Source organism: Anser brachyrhynchus (genome assembly GCF_964034855.1).
Source record: "Anser brachyrhynchus genome assembly, chromosome: 1".
NCBI classification, from domain to species: domain Eukaryota; kingdom Metazoa; phylum Chordata; class Aves; order Anseriformes; family Anatidae; genus Anser; species Anser brachyrhynchus.
In genome coordinates this window covers 181,815,710-181,834,330 of record NC_137694.1, presented here as the reverse complement: position 1 = coordinate 181,834,330, position 18,621 = coordinate 181,815,710, and positions in this window count along the sequence as shown.

Here is an 18,621-nt window from a genome sequence, read left to right as displayed (position 1 = left end):
TTCAGTCAGCCCCAGTGGTCAGGCACAAGTTCTGTACCGGAGTTAGGGAGGCCCGACCCTGATCCCCAGGATTTCTGTATTTGACAGGCTGATGGGAAAGCGGAAATAACTACCAGCATATCCTACTTCAAAAGTTCCTATTTCATAACTGTTTTCTGGCTGGTTAATGCGTGCACTTCTCATTTTACAAAGCAAACGTGCACAACTGCTGCTCCAGGAGGTGCCGTATGGAGATGGCTGTGACGCCTCCCCATGGCTCCTGCAGCCCCAGTCACCTCCCAGTTGCTCCTTCCAAGAGATGGGGAGATCCATGACCAGCACATCTGCTGGCTTTGGCTCTGGCCTCTGATGCTGGGTCCGGGGCCCATCTCCATGAAGGTCTCATCCCAGCACTGTGCTCAGCGCCCACCAGAGGAGTGTGATGAGTTTACCCAGCAATATTCACTGTTTGCCACTTAATTTCTGACCACAGATATTGTACAAAACCCTCCAATAAACACCAAACTTGCATTGACCCAGGACTTCACTCGTGAGTTCTGCTTGGGTCCGGGGAAGGAGGAACAAGAGAAAAGTTGCTGACACCGAATCAGTCTCTGTGAAATAAAAACCGATCCAGGGATTTCCTGCTTTTTGCAAAAGGTTTGGTGTTTTGTTCCCTCCCTGTTAAGGAGGGAATGATGGGTTAATGCCTGCATTTGCACGGTGACACTGCAGTGCCACAGCGTGTGGTACCTGGGAGTCACGGAGTGAGAAGGGAGTCCCAGGGCTGTGCTGGGAATGAGCAGTGAGGGTGCCAGGGTGCTCCTCAAGCGCCAGCCTCACGTGGCAGATGACCCACCACATGGCATTTCATATGGCGGGGCCGCAGGAAATTGTGAAATTTGTACATAAGCTTCAGCTTCTAGCTGTGTGATGTTTGTCAACTGCTCATACGAACCTCAAGTGGCCAGTCTGGTGTTCGGGGCTTAGCTGTGTGCCTGTACAAGCTGGTATGCTGCCGTGCCCAGCCCTGGGATTCTCAGCCGCAGGCGGCCAGGCGCTGAAAAACAAGACATCGCATACATTTTGCACTGTGCATCACCCAAAGGAATGAAGAGGGGTGTTTTCTACACGTTGACCAGAAAAATGTGGCTTGACCTCCAAAGGGATTCGGCACGGGTCAGGGCCAGAAGCTGGGCAGCAGGACAGACCAAGGACAGCAGGGATCTGTATCTGTGAGACCAGCGAGAGGAGGAAATGAGGAGCAGAAAGGAATGGAAAGCAGTAGCAGGAGCACGTCTGTTGAGAATTTTGTAAATGTGATGGGGTAACAGGACGGAGCAGTTAAGCACAGACCGTTGCAGATTTTCCTGTTGTGACCTCCACTCCCTGGCACATGCACTTCTTTCCTGCGCTTGCCTAACGCACAGCTGCGGTGCTGCGGTGTAGCGGCTGCTTCCTGGGAGGAGGACATGTTCCAGAAGGGACTGGGTGACTGCAGTACGTGCTCCTGATGGGCAACACTCAGCCCCAAGTCTCGGCCCAGAAACCTCGCCGTATTTCACAGCTACAAAACGTAGCCACACGACCGAGGCGTGCAGCGCACAGCCCGCGAACATCAGCTTTCCCTCCGTAGACAATGGGACAGGACATGCCTGCTGGTTATTATCTGTGGCCCAAACCCTCCCCACTGGCTGTGCAAAATCAGCGCATGGGTGTGTGTTGCTCATGATTACTTTATCCTCTGCATGAAAAGGGAAAAGCTCTCAGAGAGTCTCACTGCACCATCCATACTACCTGTACCCTTAAGCCTCCTTCCAGCTGGCTGGAGCGCTGAATCCCAAAAGGACTTGCAATAAAAGGTTCCCTTCCTCCCTAACCCTCCCTGCCTAACACATACGTCCACACAAAGCTCCTTCTACACACGTGTGTGCACACACATAGACACAGGGGTGTTTAAAGGCATAGGGCCCAAGGCAAAATCATCGAGAAATACCAAATTTACCTTTTGTTCAGTTATGGCCTCTTGTCTCCAAACAGGGCCACATCTGAGAATAGGAATGCTGTGTACTGATCAGCAATAATGAGCCACTGCTGAGCTAGCTAACCATGACATGAAAATCAGAGTTATATTTTTAATGACCTTTCACTAGAACAAGTTAGTGCTTTTTCTTCTGGTCTCACAAAAGCTTTGCCCCCTGCCCCCAGGGCACCTGTGACAATTTCAAAATTCCAAGTTAGTGGGGAGATCAAACCGAGGCCCCCAACACAACCTGGCTGTAATTCAAGGTTTGCCAGTCCTTCTTCTGAGGAGCTAAGAATGAACTGTGTGTGTATGCATTCATGTGAAAAATATGATGCCTATGCTCCAGCTTGCGGGTCAGACACTTTAAGTTATCCTGCGATAAATACCACTAGTAAAATGCTCAAGGATAGTTTTAGAGGGTGCATTTGGCGTACTCTAGGTGAAGAAAAAGATAAATAAGGCTTGAAGGCTTTCACATAGGAGATAAGAGTTTGAGTTGAATTGAAAAGCTGTGTATTCATCTGCCAAGCAGCAGCTTTGCTGAGGTTTGCCTGGTTTGATCACAATTTTCATTTCACACTTTCATGGAAACTTCAGGAGGTAACTGGCTCCCTGAGCCTTGTTCTGCAGGGCAAGCCAGCCTGCAAGTGAGTCAGACAGTTTAACTCACAGTCGTGTCACAAACCCTTCACACTATGCCTTATGTGTAAAAAGCAAAGCAGAACAAGCCTCATAAAACATTAAAACTTCACGAGAAAATACCACTAGAGGGGGCTGGCCCTACATGAGCCGGTTGGTTTGTGCAGCCCTCATGTGCAAACACACCTGAGTGTAGCTGTAGCCACAGAAATTGCCAGGCCTGCCCAAACCAGGAGAAAACCCAGAGTGCTAACCTCAGCAACGCGGCACTGCTGTGTTGATGCTGTCCAAAGGTGTGTCTGCAGAAACACCCCAAGCTGGAGATGAGCGAGCCTTCATCCCGGGGGAGCAATGCCCACGTGCAACAGCAGTTTCTGCAGAACTGCACCCGCTGTTCGCTGCATGCCCTGGCTCCTTACTCCCACGAAACTTTCCCACCTCTATTCCTATATCCCCTTAAGTCCCTTTACAACTCATTCGCTGTGAGAGACGCAGCAAGTGCCCGCTCTCTGCTTGCTGCCAGGTTAGCACTGCAGAGTGCAGCCTTCTGCCCCTGGAGCCTGGCAGAGAGGCTGCGGGTCGGGTCCCAAAAGCCCAACTGCTTTTGAAACTCCTCCGGTCTGTAGACACTGTCTATTAATTAGTCCTGGAAAGCTTTACAGTCAGTCCTGCAACATGGTGAGAAACCACTGAAGGATATCCCTAAGAAAACAGTTCAATGTTAGCAATTGTATTTGGAAGAAACAGGACCACAGTTCACAAAGACATATTTTTTCAGGCAATTATTGGCACATATCACCTCCTCCAGGCCATCCTGGCACGGCCCAGCTCTCACCCAGAAGCCCGAGGGAAGCAGTGCTGCACTTGAGCTAATAATAATAATGAGGATATCAATTTGTGTGGATACTGAGGCTCACGGCTTGTTCCCAGCCAGCCGGCTCCGAGCCCAGAGCACAGAGGGTGTGTGTGTGGCCGTGTTTGGCTAAGCCTGCATCCACCGTTGCAGAAGGACCTGTGGTACCCCTCAGTGCCACAGCTCACCTGCCTCACCACAAACGGGAGAGAAAGCAAAAAGCTGCTGGAAAGTTTACCAGGGATCTTGCTAACTCCTGGATTAGTGATGCTTTGGAATTATTTTGAACGATCAGTTCTTCAGCACGCACAAATCCTCTGGACAACATCGGTCCCAGACAGCTTTAAAGGTAACAATCTCCCTTGTTCCTCTACCATGGAGTTTTCTTCCCATTCCTCTCAAAATCATGGGGTGGTTGCTCAGGTCACCTGCTCTGTGGTAGGCACTGCAGCTGCTGTGTTCTCTAAATCTATTTCCTACTCTGCATGCGAAGACTTAAACGTAGGAAATGGCAATTTTCATAAAAGTCTTCAGGCAAATGACATTTCCCCGATTTTCATGTTTGAATAATGTTTATTATGGTTTGCATAAAGTCCTTCAGATCTCTCTTCACTGTAATGCCCATGAGTTCTCTTAAAAACCTCTGAATTCCCTCTTTCAGTTCTCTTTCTCTTTCTGGAACATCCATTTCTGCTTTTGCGTTTACATTTCTCTAACTTCTTTCCCAGCGCACGCTGCTGCCTGACCCCATTCCTGGCAGCCCATAGCTGGGCACTCGCACTGAAAGGACATTCAGCCGAATTAACTGACTCCAGCTAAAATCCTAGCGCAGACAAAGCGCTTTGGGGTTTTTAGTGCAATTAGTACAGCAAGTGGAGAAAGAGTCACAAAGGTGCTTTCATCCTTCAGCTCCACGTAAAGCGGATTCCAGGTGCTTTGACCTGACGGAGTGAAGCCTACCTCCATCGTTGGTTTGGCCTTTGTCCACAGGTGCCCAAATTGTCCTTGCAGCTTGCCAAGGCACCCAAAGGCACCTCTGCACCTACCTACTCATATGGATTATCATGCTGTGGGAGCCACATAAAGACAACACCGAGTCCACTCAAAATTGCTGAGGAGGAGGGAAAATTGTGTACATGCAGTTTCAGCTCCTTGTCATCACATCTCAGCAGGGCTCACCAGCCACAAGCCAGTAGGAATAACATGATGTGTGGTGGAAAGCAGAAGAGATGATGGGGAGGGAAAGGCGGAACACTTTTTGTCCCATGTACTGATGCTACAGAGCTGTCATCGGGCATCCAAGACTCAGGGGGCCAAAGGCAGGAGCTGGCAGAGGATTCCTGTCTTTATGCCCCAATGATGAAGACATAGGGACAGGAGGAGGTCCATGTATTGGGCCCTGCCCTTGACATTACAGATACATTTTATCTGATAATTATTTTGGGACAAATTCTGTAATCTAACCACAGGAGCAGAGGTGGTGGCCTGTCCACGGGAGTACTTCTGTACAAAGAAGGCCTGTGTCATCAGTTTTTCACTCTCCCCTGTCTTTTTCTTCTCCTTTCCCTTGGGCTGCCTCTGGGTCCTAGTTGCCTTCATAGTGGATTTTTGTCTTTTAACTAAGAGCTGAAAAAAAAAAAGCTGTTATACGTAATAGTTCTGTAACTGTCTTGCTTGATAATAAAATCAGAGGATTTTGGTTTTGAGTTTTGTTTCTTAAAATAGTAATTGAGTTTCGCCGTTTTCGTATATTTTAACACTTGCACTGATTCAGTGTGGGAAACAACACAAAGCATTGACTAAGCTGTTACTGAACAGTACTGTGGTTAGGGAGCAACAAACCAGAAGCTGGATCTCTGATCCCAATTCTGCTTCAGGCTGTCTTTATCATCAAGTCACTTTGGTGAGGTGTTTTTTTTTGTGTGTGCGTGTTTAGGAAAACATCAGGCATTTCAGATTTGGGGACTGGAACTCAAAAATAAAAAAAAAGGGAAAAAATATTTACAACACCTTCCATGGCTTGCAAAAATGGCTTGCAAAAATGGCTTGCAAAAATGTTGCAGTTTTGACAAAAGTAATTTCTAGTTCAGGAACAAAGTTATCCATTTTTAAAGCAACGATAGCAGTAGGGAAGAATCTGCTACCTTGTTAGGTATCACTGGAGGGAACATAGGGTCAGCATAAACGTTCATTGATTTTGCATAGGGCTGAGTCTGCCTTTCATTTCGCATCAATGAGTATGGAGATGAATTGAAACAGACCATTCAGAGCTGAAAGCACTTTAAGAAAGACATGGTGATGGTACACAGCGTGTGATCCATCACTCCAGCAGAGTGCCAGGTTGTCCAACGGAATAACATAACAGGAGATGACACATTTCTGAACTATTTTGTCCCATTCATGGTTTCTCTTCTGTAATCCAGATCACTTTCCGCAAAGTACCATCGTCAAGCCCCAGTCAGACACAAAGTTTCTAAGGCACGATGATGAGCATGCACAGAAGTAAAAGGGAAGCCTTCCAAATTTAAATACATTTCTGTAAATTTGGATGAGCCGAAGTCCTTCACCATAGCGAGGTCCACTGCAGCAGTCACAGACAGTAAAACTGCAATGGGAAGAAATTGGGCCAAAAACTTTGCATCACCCTTCTAAGACTATATCCACACCGACAGCAGTTCAACTTCCTCACTCACAAGCACAAACGAAAGAAATTATCTGGCCTCAGAACATCTATGGCTCATCGCTGGAGAAGGTGCTTATACTTCCTTAGCTCCACTTTAGTAGAGGCCCACTCTATTCCAAAATAGTAATTATTACTCTAGCACTAATGCTCAGTCTGCATGGCTCCCATGGGAAGGAGGAGACAGACATGTCAGAAATAGAAGGATGAAGGGAAGGGAAGGGAAGGGAAGGGAAGGGAAGGGAAGGGAAGGGAAGGGAAGGGAAGGGAAGGGAAGGGAAGGGAAGGGAAGGGAAGGGAAGGGAAGGGAAGGGAAGGGAAGGGAAGGGAAGGGAAGGGAAGGGAAGGGAAGGGAAGGGAAGGGAAGGGAAGGGAAGGGAAGGGAAGGGAAGGGAAGGGAAGGGAAGGGAAGGGAAGGGAAGGGAAGGGAAGGGAAGGGAAGGGAAGGGAAGGGAAGGGAAGGGAAGGGAAGGGAAGGGAAGGGAAGGGAAGGGAAGGGAAGGGAAGGGAAGGGAAGGGAAGGGAAGGGAAGGGAAGGGAAGGGAAGGGAAGGAAGCTGACATAATTTTTGCCTCAGTTGTAAGCTTCAGGTCAATCTCCCTTCTGACTAGAGTGGCTTGACACACAGCTAGAACATGAAGCTGCAACACACATTTTGTCTGGAGGATGGGTGGCCGTGTAAAATACTAGGAATATTAAATAGAAGAATTTGCATGCAGTGCCCAATAAATCTTAATTGTAGTTTCATGTTCATGCAGATATACACAAAATCTGAACTCAGCATACATACATGGACGCTATTGTATATACCACAGTATGTAAGAGCATACTGCTGACCAGCATTAATTTCATGTGAAACAGTGGACAAAGTAGGAACTTCTACGCTATTAATGCTTGTAGAATTACTGATTAGGGGCCAATTATGCACATTTCTTGCACACAATACTCCTATGGGTGGGTCAAGGGAACAGAACATATTTCTGTTACTTACTCATTCAATATTTTTTCACTATCTTCTGTGATGTCTGTGTATCTTTCCTTTAGGTTATTTCTGGAGAAGCAAAGGGCAGCCAGATGAGTGAGCTTCTGAGGTTGGTTTTGCATCTTTTCATTCCATAACAAGGGGTGTATGAAGTTATTTTCTATTCTGAGGTACTTTAGTGGAAGATTCAAAACCCCAGATGGCAAAGCAGAGAGCTGGTTCCCTTCAGTGTTCAAACATTCGAGCTTTCTGTAATTTTAAGGACCACCAGGCATTTATTTATAGGCTGTCCACATTATATCCTACCTTGACCATGCTTATATCATTTCCTACTTCCCATTAGATAAACTACTACACCAAGATGTCATATTTTCATAAATGCTATGTGTTTCTTACAGTGCACTTCACGTACTGGACACAACTGTAGATACAATAGTTTTCTAATTATAGTTCAAATGTCTGGGTTAGGAAATATCTGGGCTGGGCATATCTGAATAAATTAGATGTACACAGAGATCATCAGCATTAAGGACAACAAAGAGCAACACAATCTCATGTATGAATAATTCCTTTTCTACCATTTCTGTGGGGTGGTTTCCGTAGAGCTAGGTTTCAATTCTTGTCTAACCACCACTTCACGGTGCTTGAAAGCCACCACACATGGTTTAGAAATGCATTTTCTTTTTCTTCATCATGTAAATCAAGTTTATGTGCACACATATGGTCCAAATGAAAGAATGATCATATTTTGCAGGGGAAAGGTTGACTTACAGCTGTCTTCAAGTGGCACAATTATACAACTGCCATTTACTGTTTCAGCTGAAATGAGCCTTTCACATAGGACAGAAGAAAGGGAAGAGAGGGTGCAGCAAATATTCTCCATTTTTTCACTGATACAGTCAATATCCAAATAAGGTTCATGGTATTATGCTGCAGAGAACCGGTTTCATTTTATGTTGCTTACATGCCTTAAGTTCTTGATGTCATTAGGAATAACTCTAATATAATTATAGGCAATGTCCAGATACTGGAGATTTTCTAATAGAAACAAACTATAATGAAAGAAAAGAGAATGATGAATTAGTAACCTAGATGAGAGAAAAAAAAAAATCAGAGAATCGTAATAATTTAGGCTGAATGGGACCTCTGAAGTTCATCTAGTCCAACCCTGCAGTTCAAATCATTCCTAACTGCTACACAGTGTGTAGGTCTCTATTTTTTTACCTGCTATGAAAGTGTATGATGACTTAGCCTCTTTTCTGCATTGAAAAATAGGGTTCAGCTCTTCGGTGAGCTGAAATGGTCTCTAGAGGTATTCTCTCCACTCAGTGTGGATGTTGAGATGGGTCCCTCAATTCAATATCTAAAGCCGGGGGGGATAAAGCTGGGTCTTAGCATTCCAAAATACTCTAGAAATTGAATTTTGCTTCTGTACTCCAGCATCTCAACAAGACAGTTATATTTTAATTTATTGACTAAGTTTTAAAATGCTACCTATTTTTGTTGCTACACAAAGGCAGACAGTAGAGCCAAGGATGGAAGCCACAAGGCCATTATTCTATAAAATATTTTCAGTCTATTTACTGAAAATGAGCTACAGCAGACTAACATATATATATGTAGTGAAGATTCAGTAAGGCAAGGTATTTTAGCTGCTTCAATACTTCCATCTCCTAGTACTATGGAAAAGTCTTTTTGTTTGGGTTAATGGAATGGCTAGAATTGAAATTAGTGAATGATTATAATGTATAATAATGTCAATACAGAAATCCTTGTTTGGCTTATAGATGTGGCAAACCTTTCAATTAATAAAAAATACCTCACCCAGATGGAAGATCTGATAGTAAATTGAAGGAAACTGTAAATTTCTTGAGTTACTTCAGTCTTTGAATGTCATTTGGGATTTTTCTGATGGGGTTGTTCTGGAGCAGAAGCACTTGTAAGGATTTAATATTAAACACCTGAGAAGGGAAGGGGACAGGCAATGATAAAACCAACAGCTGTTTATTCTGCATTTGTAGCATCAGTAAACTATGCTGGAAGAACTAGGAAATAAATATTATAAGATTAGCTAATACAAGTACTGTATATGTAGATACAGCTAACTACTGTATTACTGCAGATACAATATGAGACACAATTGCCACTTACCATATCACTTAAAACATTGAGAATTGCAGGCAGAGCTGCTAGTGCTGCTGGCTAAGACTGTCCAGCATTTCTCTTCATAAGCCTTATTTTTGCTCCTGATGTTGCATTTTACCTTTTTGAGATTGAATTCTCCATTTCTATAATGCATGCTTCAAAAATGTTTTTGCTGAAAAAGGTTTGAATGGAAATCAGGGGAAAAATATTTTGTTTGGTCTGCATTTAAGAAGACACTGAAAAACAACCTGATAAATATTCCTGGTCTTGAAAGGGCTACTGCAGTGTTTTTCAAATCATAGATAAGAATGACAAAAAAGAGTAGTGAAAGTTTTCAAGAGAGATGGTTAACTACTGTAAGCACCATTATTTAAGTTAGTCATCTCATTTCTTAAGGTCTTGTATGTTTAGCTGCATACAGATGGTGAGTCAGAAAGGCAGGGAGTAGAGAGGAACAAATTTTGCAAAAGTTTGAAAAATAACATTTTAGCTCCACAGCTCAAGATACCTGTGCTGTTGAGGAAGACATCTGAAGGTCTAAACTGGCGCTGCTTTGAGTGGGGGTTTGGACGAGAGGACCTCCAGAGCCCTTCCAGCCTGCATCTACAACTTCAAGTTGTCCAAGGACAGCTTTTTCCACGGCAGGCAAAGCCCTGGGCCTGAGCAAGAGAGACCATGTAACCACGTAGCTAACATTGCATCAGGTAGCATGGTGCTGTGTGTGTTATCCTGGGCAATGCTTGTTTAAAACGAGAAGCAAGGAAATGCCCACAGTCCCCTAACATGGATGTATCTGTCTGCATTGTCAGGAATTTGCTCAAACTACAAGTGTCTGAAAAAAAAATACACAGTCTGTATATGTTCACTAAACCTTTTCTGAATGTTAACAGTTCCTCATTCCTAGTGATTCTGTCCACACTAAGTCTGCTCATATTTAGATTTTTCCCAGTAACTGCAGGTTTTTAGCTGCTATAGATCACGTCTGGATACCTTAAGTGAGTTGGGCAGACTGAAACTATTGGGAGTTGTAGCTACAGATTGCTGTGGGGAGAAGGTGGATGAAGGACAGCAAGACCTGTGAGAGCAGACAGAGGCTTGGGAGGACAGCCATGAAGACTTCTGGGATTCTTCCCACTATTCTTACTGACCCCAAAGAACTAAAAAGGTAAAGAATTTGAGTATTGGATTTTTTTTTCATTTGTTCTAAATATCTGTGCTATTACATTTGCATTTAAATCACGATTCGTCGAAAGTTACTTTATATCTAATATCTAACCTGTAAAATTTCATCCTTACAATATTTTCGATGGAAAATAAGCAGTACATACCTCCATAGGAAAGAAGAGTAAATTATTGAATGACAAGTTAAGGCAGACCAAGGTATCCATTAAAGGGGTCAGGTCTGGAAGGTGAAACAAAAAGTAGGCCTAAAAGATATATAAAAAGTGGGTCAGCTGTGTAAGGAAACCTCTCAGCCTTTTCATTTAAATTTAAAAAAAAAAAAAAAGAGAAAGAAAAAGAAAAAGAAACATCCTTAAGAACAGTTCCTTGGGGCTCACAGATTTGTCATGAAAGTCAGAAATACCACAACTTGATTCTCCTATGGATGGAGTCAGCTTAAGCCCAACCCACCTTGGCTCTTGCCATGAAATCCTTCAATATCATTCCTACTCCTTTCCATCACATCCAAATAACCTGTTGTCTTTTTTTTCAAGCATGGACACAGTCCAGAACTTGACTTTCTGCTAAATTTACCCATTCAAGGAGCAATCAATTCTTGCTACATGTTATGTGGTACAGGGTGGCATATGTCCATACTGCCTTGCTGCCCTGCTTGAAAGCAGACTGTACTTATACTATTTAGTAGTTGGCTAGGGGTCTTCCCTCTGCTTTCATGTATATTATTCTGCATATTATATTCTGCGTATATTATTCTGCAAGGGTTGTGGTTGTTGTTGTTTTTCTTTCATTCTGTAGAGCCTGAAATAATTAAAAGGCATTTCCTGAAGCTTGCCATACTGGTGTCTTTATAGAGTGAACAATGACAAGCCCCTAAGCATTCAATGAATATGGAAAAGGGAGATAAATTGGGTGCAGTCTTGCCCGTACTGCTGATTAGGTTGGGCCTTGCAACGAACCAGCCCATGCAGTTTTGTTGGAGAGGGGACTTGTTTGTGCAAACCAAGAAAAACTGGGGATGAAAGAATATTTTTGCATTGTAGATGAACAGGGAAACAACATGCAATAGAGCACAGAGGCGAACTAAGATACAGACACACAAGATCGACACCTGCAGTCACTGAGAACACCAAGGTCTTCTCTCATTAATGCTCTGGTTCAGGGTGCTTTCCTAATTGTGCGATAAAATAAGTTGCCCAGATTTGTTGCTGCCTCTAAGCTCTGTGATTTTTGGCTTGCATTTTCATTTTATCTTATGCTCTAATGTTGTTCAAACTGTATTAGACTCCCCTTCGTAACCTTCTTAGGGTGTACAAGATATATTCGCTGAGGAAGACTTGTTCTGGAATATACTCATCATTTAAAGCGGATCCAAAACATCCAAAACATGCAAACCAAAACATCTCCAGACCCAGGCAGTGAAACTCTTGTTCATTGTGCATTTTTTAAATTCTTACTTTCATTTCTAACCTAAGAAACTTTACACAGATCCCTGCTATGAGAGCACGGCTTCTGCATTATTATGACAACTCAGGAAAGTATAAAGTTATTGTTACACACACTGCCTGAAACTACATAGATGCTGAGATAATATTCAATTCGTGTCACACATATAAATACAGTTTAAGATCTAAATCTAGCATCTGGTTCTTTGTAAGCCAGAATTAATTAATGATTTTTCATGACAGACAAACAGTAAAGTATATCTACATAACATAAACTACCTACTAAATTACCTGTAGTCATATCAAATCTAAATCTAAGGATTACAATACAAAAGAGTTATGATAAATAGGTACATGAATGTAAATAATGAAGATTATTAGAGTTCAGAATTTTCTTAGATTCCTGAAATCTGTTTTGCAAGAAAAACAATGTTTCATCTGAAGATTTCTCATGGTTATACTACTACTAGATTGTCTATATCTCACTAAATTAGCAGCCAAAATGAAAACTCTTCTGGATGTTAACGCAAATCTGCAAAATGTAATTCTAAAGGTGGAAAATATTTCCAGCAAAAAAAATGAAAATCCAGTGCAGATGTTCCCACTGGTAGTTGTGAAATATTCCAGAGATGAGCAAGATAGTTTGAGATACTGGAAGGCTTTTGTCATGGAGTTCAAATTTGTTATGCTGACGAATTGTTTCAAATTGGGTAATTCATGAACAACAGATAAGAGCTCTCAAATATCAGTTCCTCATACAGAAAAAAAGTTCACTGAGTTGGCAAACAGCTGCAACAATTCTTTCTGATTTTAAATAACTGTCTTGAGGATACAGAAGCAAAAACAGAAGCACTTTGTCTTCTAAGCAATATGATAACCCTGAGAACCAATATCTTGACATGACATTTACTGAGCTGTGTGAATTGTGGTGGCTCTGCTTCACGTGCAAGTCCTTCCCTTTTTCATTTCACAGCATTTCTGTTTTTGAGCGTGTGAATGGTGAGAGTACCTGAAACAGCAGCAAACGCTGGAAATTTGTCCTGTTTCAGCTTAAACCAGATGAATGCATCAGGATTCCTTGGTGGGCTTAGGCAGGAGGGCTGACAATCAGTGGTGTGGAGAAGACATGAATTTCTGGCCTTCTCCCCTCTTCCAGAGTGCTCTGGAGCCATCAGCTCCTGGGCCCTGTGCACCAGGGGGAGTTTGGCTCTTTTGTCACATTCCCCATTCAGACGTAGCTCTTTCTTTGACTCCTCCAAGGACAAGACAGTGGGTTGGATGCTTTGGTTCCCATCTGCTGATGGGATCATAAGATCTTAAAAGTCAGGCAAATCTAGAGTTATATTTATCTCATAACAACAATCTGTGGGCAGATACCACTTAGTCAAAGGACTTTTGCTGGAGCTTCTAATTACATCTTCAAGCACAAAAGCAAGACTTACTGCAGAGTTGTATGAAAACCTGTTTTCATATCAAACACGTTTCTGAGACACTGAAAAATATTTCCTGTTCCCAATAGAAAGCACTGTCAATAACATTTAGTACTGCTTTATATTCAGCAAATCAAAATTTCTTGATGACTCAGGAAGATACTAGTTTTATTTCATCTTTTTATGAATCTACAAACCTTTTTAATAAATAAGCCAACACGTTAAAGGAAAGATGCCTTAGACAAATAAAAAAATGTGTTTTACAAAACAGAAATGAAAGAAAATTGGAAGTTTTGACAACTTCTGCAAATCAATCCATTGCAAAATTTTGCACTGTTTTTTTTAATGGTGGCCAGGAAATAGGTGGAACACCAGAACACTTGCTCTGAAATGAGACCCTCTCCTCAATTTTTATGTTGGTTTTAAAGTCTGGCATGACTCTGTATTGATTGTGCAGTTCCTTCACACACAGATCTTCACTGCTATACAGCATACCAGTACACAGCAACCCAGATTTCTGGAATTTCCAGACACAGTGAGTTTTCAGGAACTGAACACCAACCTCAGCAAAGCCTCAGGTCTCTCAGTTGTCTCATAGATAAAAAAATGCACTAGGACAAATCTTCAAATTTCCGTTACTGGAGCCCTCAGCAAAGCTGCACAGATCATTGCATGAACAAGATTGCAGTAAAAGGAATTGAATACTTACAGTTAATTTACACATGGCATTTGCTTAAGAGTGAGGTGTATTGCACAATGCCATGGTATTTAACTAGTCCTAAGTAATTTAAAATAATTTAAGAAGCTACCCCCAAAAAGAGTGGATGCAAAGAAGGTTTCACCAGTGATGACCATGAACCAAGAATCTTTTTAGTACGTGGCGAGGCCTGACTGCATGCCAAAAATAACCTGACAAGGCTAGTCTTTCCCCAGTGAGACCTCTCAAAACATCAGCAAAATGACAGCAATGTCAGCAAATAATTCTCTTAACAATTACTAGGTAAATGTAGATAAGTTGAATAAGGAGGAACTGTCATCTGAGGATCTCAGCTTTCAGCAGGTAAAGTGCAGAGTAGCTTCATTGATTTGGATGCTTTGGAGATGATTTATACAGCTGAGGAGTTAATATGCTGTACGCTTTTCAGCAAAGAGAAAAAAGCTCTATAAAGACTTTTTTTTTCTACACCCATTATAGGGTATTGCTGGCAAGAAGGTGAAAAATCAATAATTGTTTTTTATAGTACCGAGAAAGAGAACTCTCAGCACTGTTTGCTCATGATGATGGTTCTGGTATTTCCAACTCTGTTACTGCCAGTTTCCATTTTGATGAAACTTGCAGAAATGGATAATAAAGTGACATAAACTGTTTGATTTGATAATGACACATCTTGTGCATATGGTAGCCGTGAACTTCAAAATGAATAGGAATCAGACAAAATTTGTAGCATATTGATAACTGGCAAACAACATGGGGTATTTCTTATCACGTCTTCCAAACAGCCACATCACAGCATGACATTTTCAATTCCTGAGCAAGTTCACAGTGAATACTGACATTTCAACAGGTTTTCTAGATGACAGAACAGGAAAGAAAACAATAATACCAATTCTTTCAAGATCACAGTAAAAGGAATTGAATACTTACGGTTAATTTACACAGAGCATTTGCTTAAGAGTGAGGTGCATTTAAAGTAGGATGTATTCAGTTAGTACTATTCCCAAAATCCCTGATCAGTTTTTCCTGATCAACCTTTTGACTGAATATATTTATTCTGAGATATTAAAGTTGATACATGAAACTCATTGTCTACCTCCAAGAAGGACTTTGCTTATCCAGATATCAACAGCTACTCCAATGGAATCCTGCAGCAGACAGTGGGGTGAAGCCTACAAACCATTTGTATATAACAGTGGCTTAGAAAACTATTTCCTCATGCTAATTTATGGGCAGAAACATAAATTCTGCCAGAGAATCCTATGTAGGAATTTGGGTGAAGCCTTCTCTGGCTTGTTCAGCTAGACTACAACTTCTGGTTCAGACCCATCAAGGGACAAAGTTTAGATCAGCAGGCAAATTCCTAGAAACCCTGAAATACTAAACCTCTGCTGTTCCCTACCAAAAGCAGAAGAAACCTTCTCTCATTGTCCACATTTGACAACTCTTTTTCATGGTGCTGACATAATTTAGGTTAAATTAGAAACACTTTGGCAGAAGATACAGTGCTGATGAAGTGCCATGAAAATTATGCAGGATACATCAGAAAGAAAATAAGACACAGTGATCGTACAAGAGAAATGGGGAAAGAAAGTGAGATAAAAGGAAAGAAGTAATAAACAGTGGAAAATTTAGGCATGGGAACTACAGAAGAAAAGCATGTAAAACAGCTATCTGTACAGCTGTTCTACTGTTAATAAAAGATTTTTAAATCATTCCAGGCACTCCTTTTTCACATGGTTGTCCAGGAATAATTTTAAGATGATTATTTTTTTTTTCCTGTGGATGAAGTTACAAAGCCAAAAGATACTTTGAATGAAAGCTGCTATTGACTATTAAGCACAGCAACATTACTGCATCTTTAAATGATTTACCTGAAGGCTGAGAGCAGTCTTCCGGTTCAAGAAGCAATGCCATACTTTCACTTGGGATCTGAACATCAGTTTTTCCTCCTCATACTTTCACTTGGGATCTGAACATCAGTTTTTCCTCCTCATCTTGCTTGCTTGCTATAAAGTGCAAACTGGTTTCCCAAGCATTGTCCACGCTATAGACATGAGGGGCATCATTAGAGTCTATGATACGAAAAAGGATGCCAAGCATTACAGAATTTCTTAGAGGTAAGCAAACATTAGAATATAAAGACTGAATAAGAGGTGTTCTGCAAAGCTCCTAAATCTAATCATTTAGATTCTCTGTTGCCATACTCAGACGAGATTCTCACATAGTAATCAATTTAACTCATGAATATCTGTATAAAAATATAAAGAGTTCAGGGTTACAGGGAGTAGATTTGGATTATGGCCTACAGTAATGTCAGTAGTTTGCCTCCTTCCACAGTTACCATCTGGAGTGATGGAGACTACCGGGTTCTCATTGTGCGGGACTGAACCCAGCACGAAAGGCTTCAGAAGTGGAATCTTTCTCCCAGGTACTTTAGGTCTTATACCTTCAGCCTCACTGTCACTTCAAAGCCAAGCCAAGATTGCAAATGATTTTATTACGCTATAATTCCACTATTTTGCTAATGTAACAGCATGTAGTGGTAGTCCCCTACAGTCTGGAGTTGTCATGGCATGTTTCTGAGAATCTGATTTCCCACAGTGCCTTTTTATGACTGTCACCCCATGCTGATCATCTGGTTTATCTCACAGAAGTGACATATATCTTGTTCCCACCTGTAAAGGGTCCTTCTGCTCTTCCAGGTTCAGTTAGCTTTACACAGTGTATAATATATCCTTTTTCTTTCTTTTGTTCTTGCAAAAGTTGTTCCGGCGAACCAGATTTTCTTATTTTCTCTTGCGAGGTGATTTCTAAAGAAAAAGCAACAGTGGAAGACATTGCATACACAAGAAATACATTCCTTAATACAAATGCCTCAAAATCTCATTGTGCTAAAGCCTTATATGTTGTTCAAATGCAGTAAGAAAGACCTTAAACATAAGAGATTAATTTTAAAGCAGGTTCAAGAAAGACACAGAATTATAAAATAATTCCTATTGGAAAGGGTCTCTGAGACATCTTCAGCTCCAACTCCCTGCCCAAAGCAGGCCTAGAACAGGTTGCTCAGGGCCTTTTCCTGCTGAGTTCTGACTATCTCCAAGGGGGGAAACCCACGACTTCTCTCAGCAACCTGTGCCATTGTTTGACCAACCTCATGGGGAAAATGTTCTTCCTTATATCTAACCAGAATTTCCCATTTTCCAGCTTCTGTCAGTTGCCTCTTCTGCTGTCACTGTGCAGCTCTGAGAAGAGTTTGGCTAGCTGACGACAGCAGTAGGATCTCCCTTTAAGCATCTCCTCTTTAGATGAGACAAACCCAGCTCTCAGCCTCTCCTACATACCATGTGTCAGCCTCCTGACCACCTCATTTGGCCTCTGCCGGAGTGTGTCACTATCTGTCTTATACTGGAGAGCCCCAAGCTGGACAGAGTACTCCAGATGTGGTTTAACAAGTGTTGCATATGAGAATATGAGGTTATAGACACTTCCCTTGACTTGCTGGCTATGTCTGGTTTAATACAGCCAGTACGTGGTTGGCCTTTTTTGCCACAAGGACACGATGCCAGGTCATGTTCAGCTTGTCATCCACCAGGACCCCTGGTGTTTTTGTGCAAAGACACTTTCCAGACTGCACCGGTGCATGAGGGGTAATTATGTCCCAGGAACCGAGCCTAAGATTGTGTAGTTTATCATAAAAAGGTTTATATTTGAACTATTATTACAAAATAGTTTCACAGAAAAGCATTCCCAGCATTAAAATATGAGATCAAATAAAAATAGGGCTGACCACTACCAGGAGACAAATAAATATATAGCTGAAAGCTGCACACACTCAGTGTGCTGCTTCTCTCAGTCAATCTGAAGGAACACCTCTCTCTAAGCCACAATCACCATATCTGCGTCTGCGATGTAAGCATCCAGCATAGAGCCTCAGCACCGGCTACAGTGAACAGCTACGAGCTTCTGTGCTTAAAATAGACCTGCTATGGTTTGTTCCTTCTGCAGCTGACCGTGGGTAATATAACAGAAAGCGTAAGCCAGCAAATGACACTGCAAATCTCTATTTTACTATAAATGGTCAAAAAGTAGACATCTGTTTTGTGCTTCATTCATTCCGCCCATCTTAGATGTTTACCTTGGGTTAGTAAAACTTGCCTTCTGGAAGTTTCTGTCCCTCTGCCTACAGTTCAAGACAGAAGCATTCATTACTAGTTATGATTAAGTAATTAACTCCAGGGATTTGAAGTTAGGTGATATGAACTGCCTCCTTGAGGTTTCAGTTTCAGTTCGGTGCAGGAGACTCTGCACTGTCACTTAAGGTAGCAGTGGTTTGCCAACCTCACAGATTAGTTTTTTTAAATGTTTTGGGCAACACCCACAGTCAGGAAGAAAAAGGGATGCACCCGCAGGAGAAAGGGACACTACAGCATCAGCTATTCCCAGCTCTGATGACCACCTTGAAAGGGACTGGAGAGGCTGAGACAAGGCCCCAAAAAATACTTTGGATTTATTATACTTTCTTCGTTCCAATGCAGCTGAAAAGAA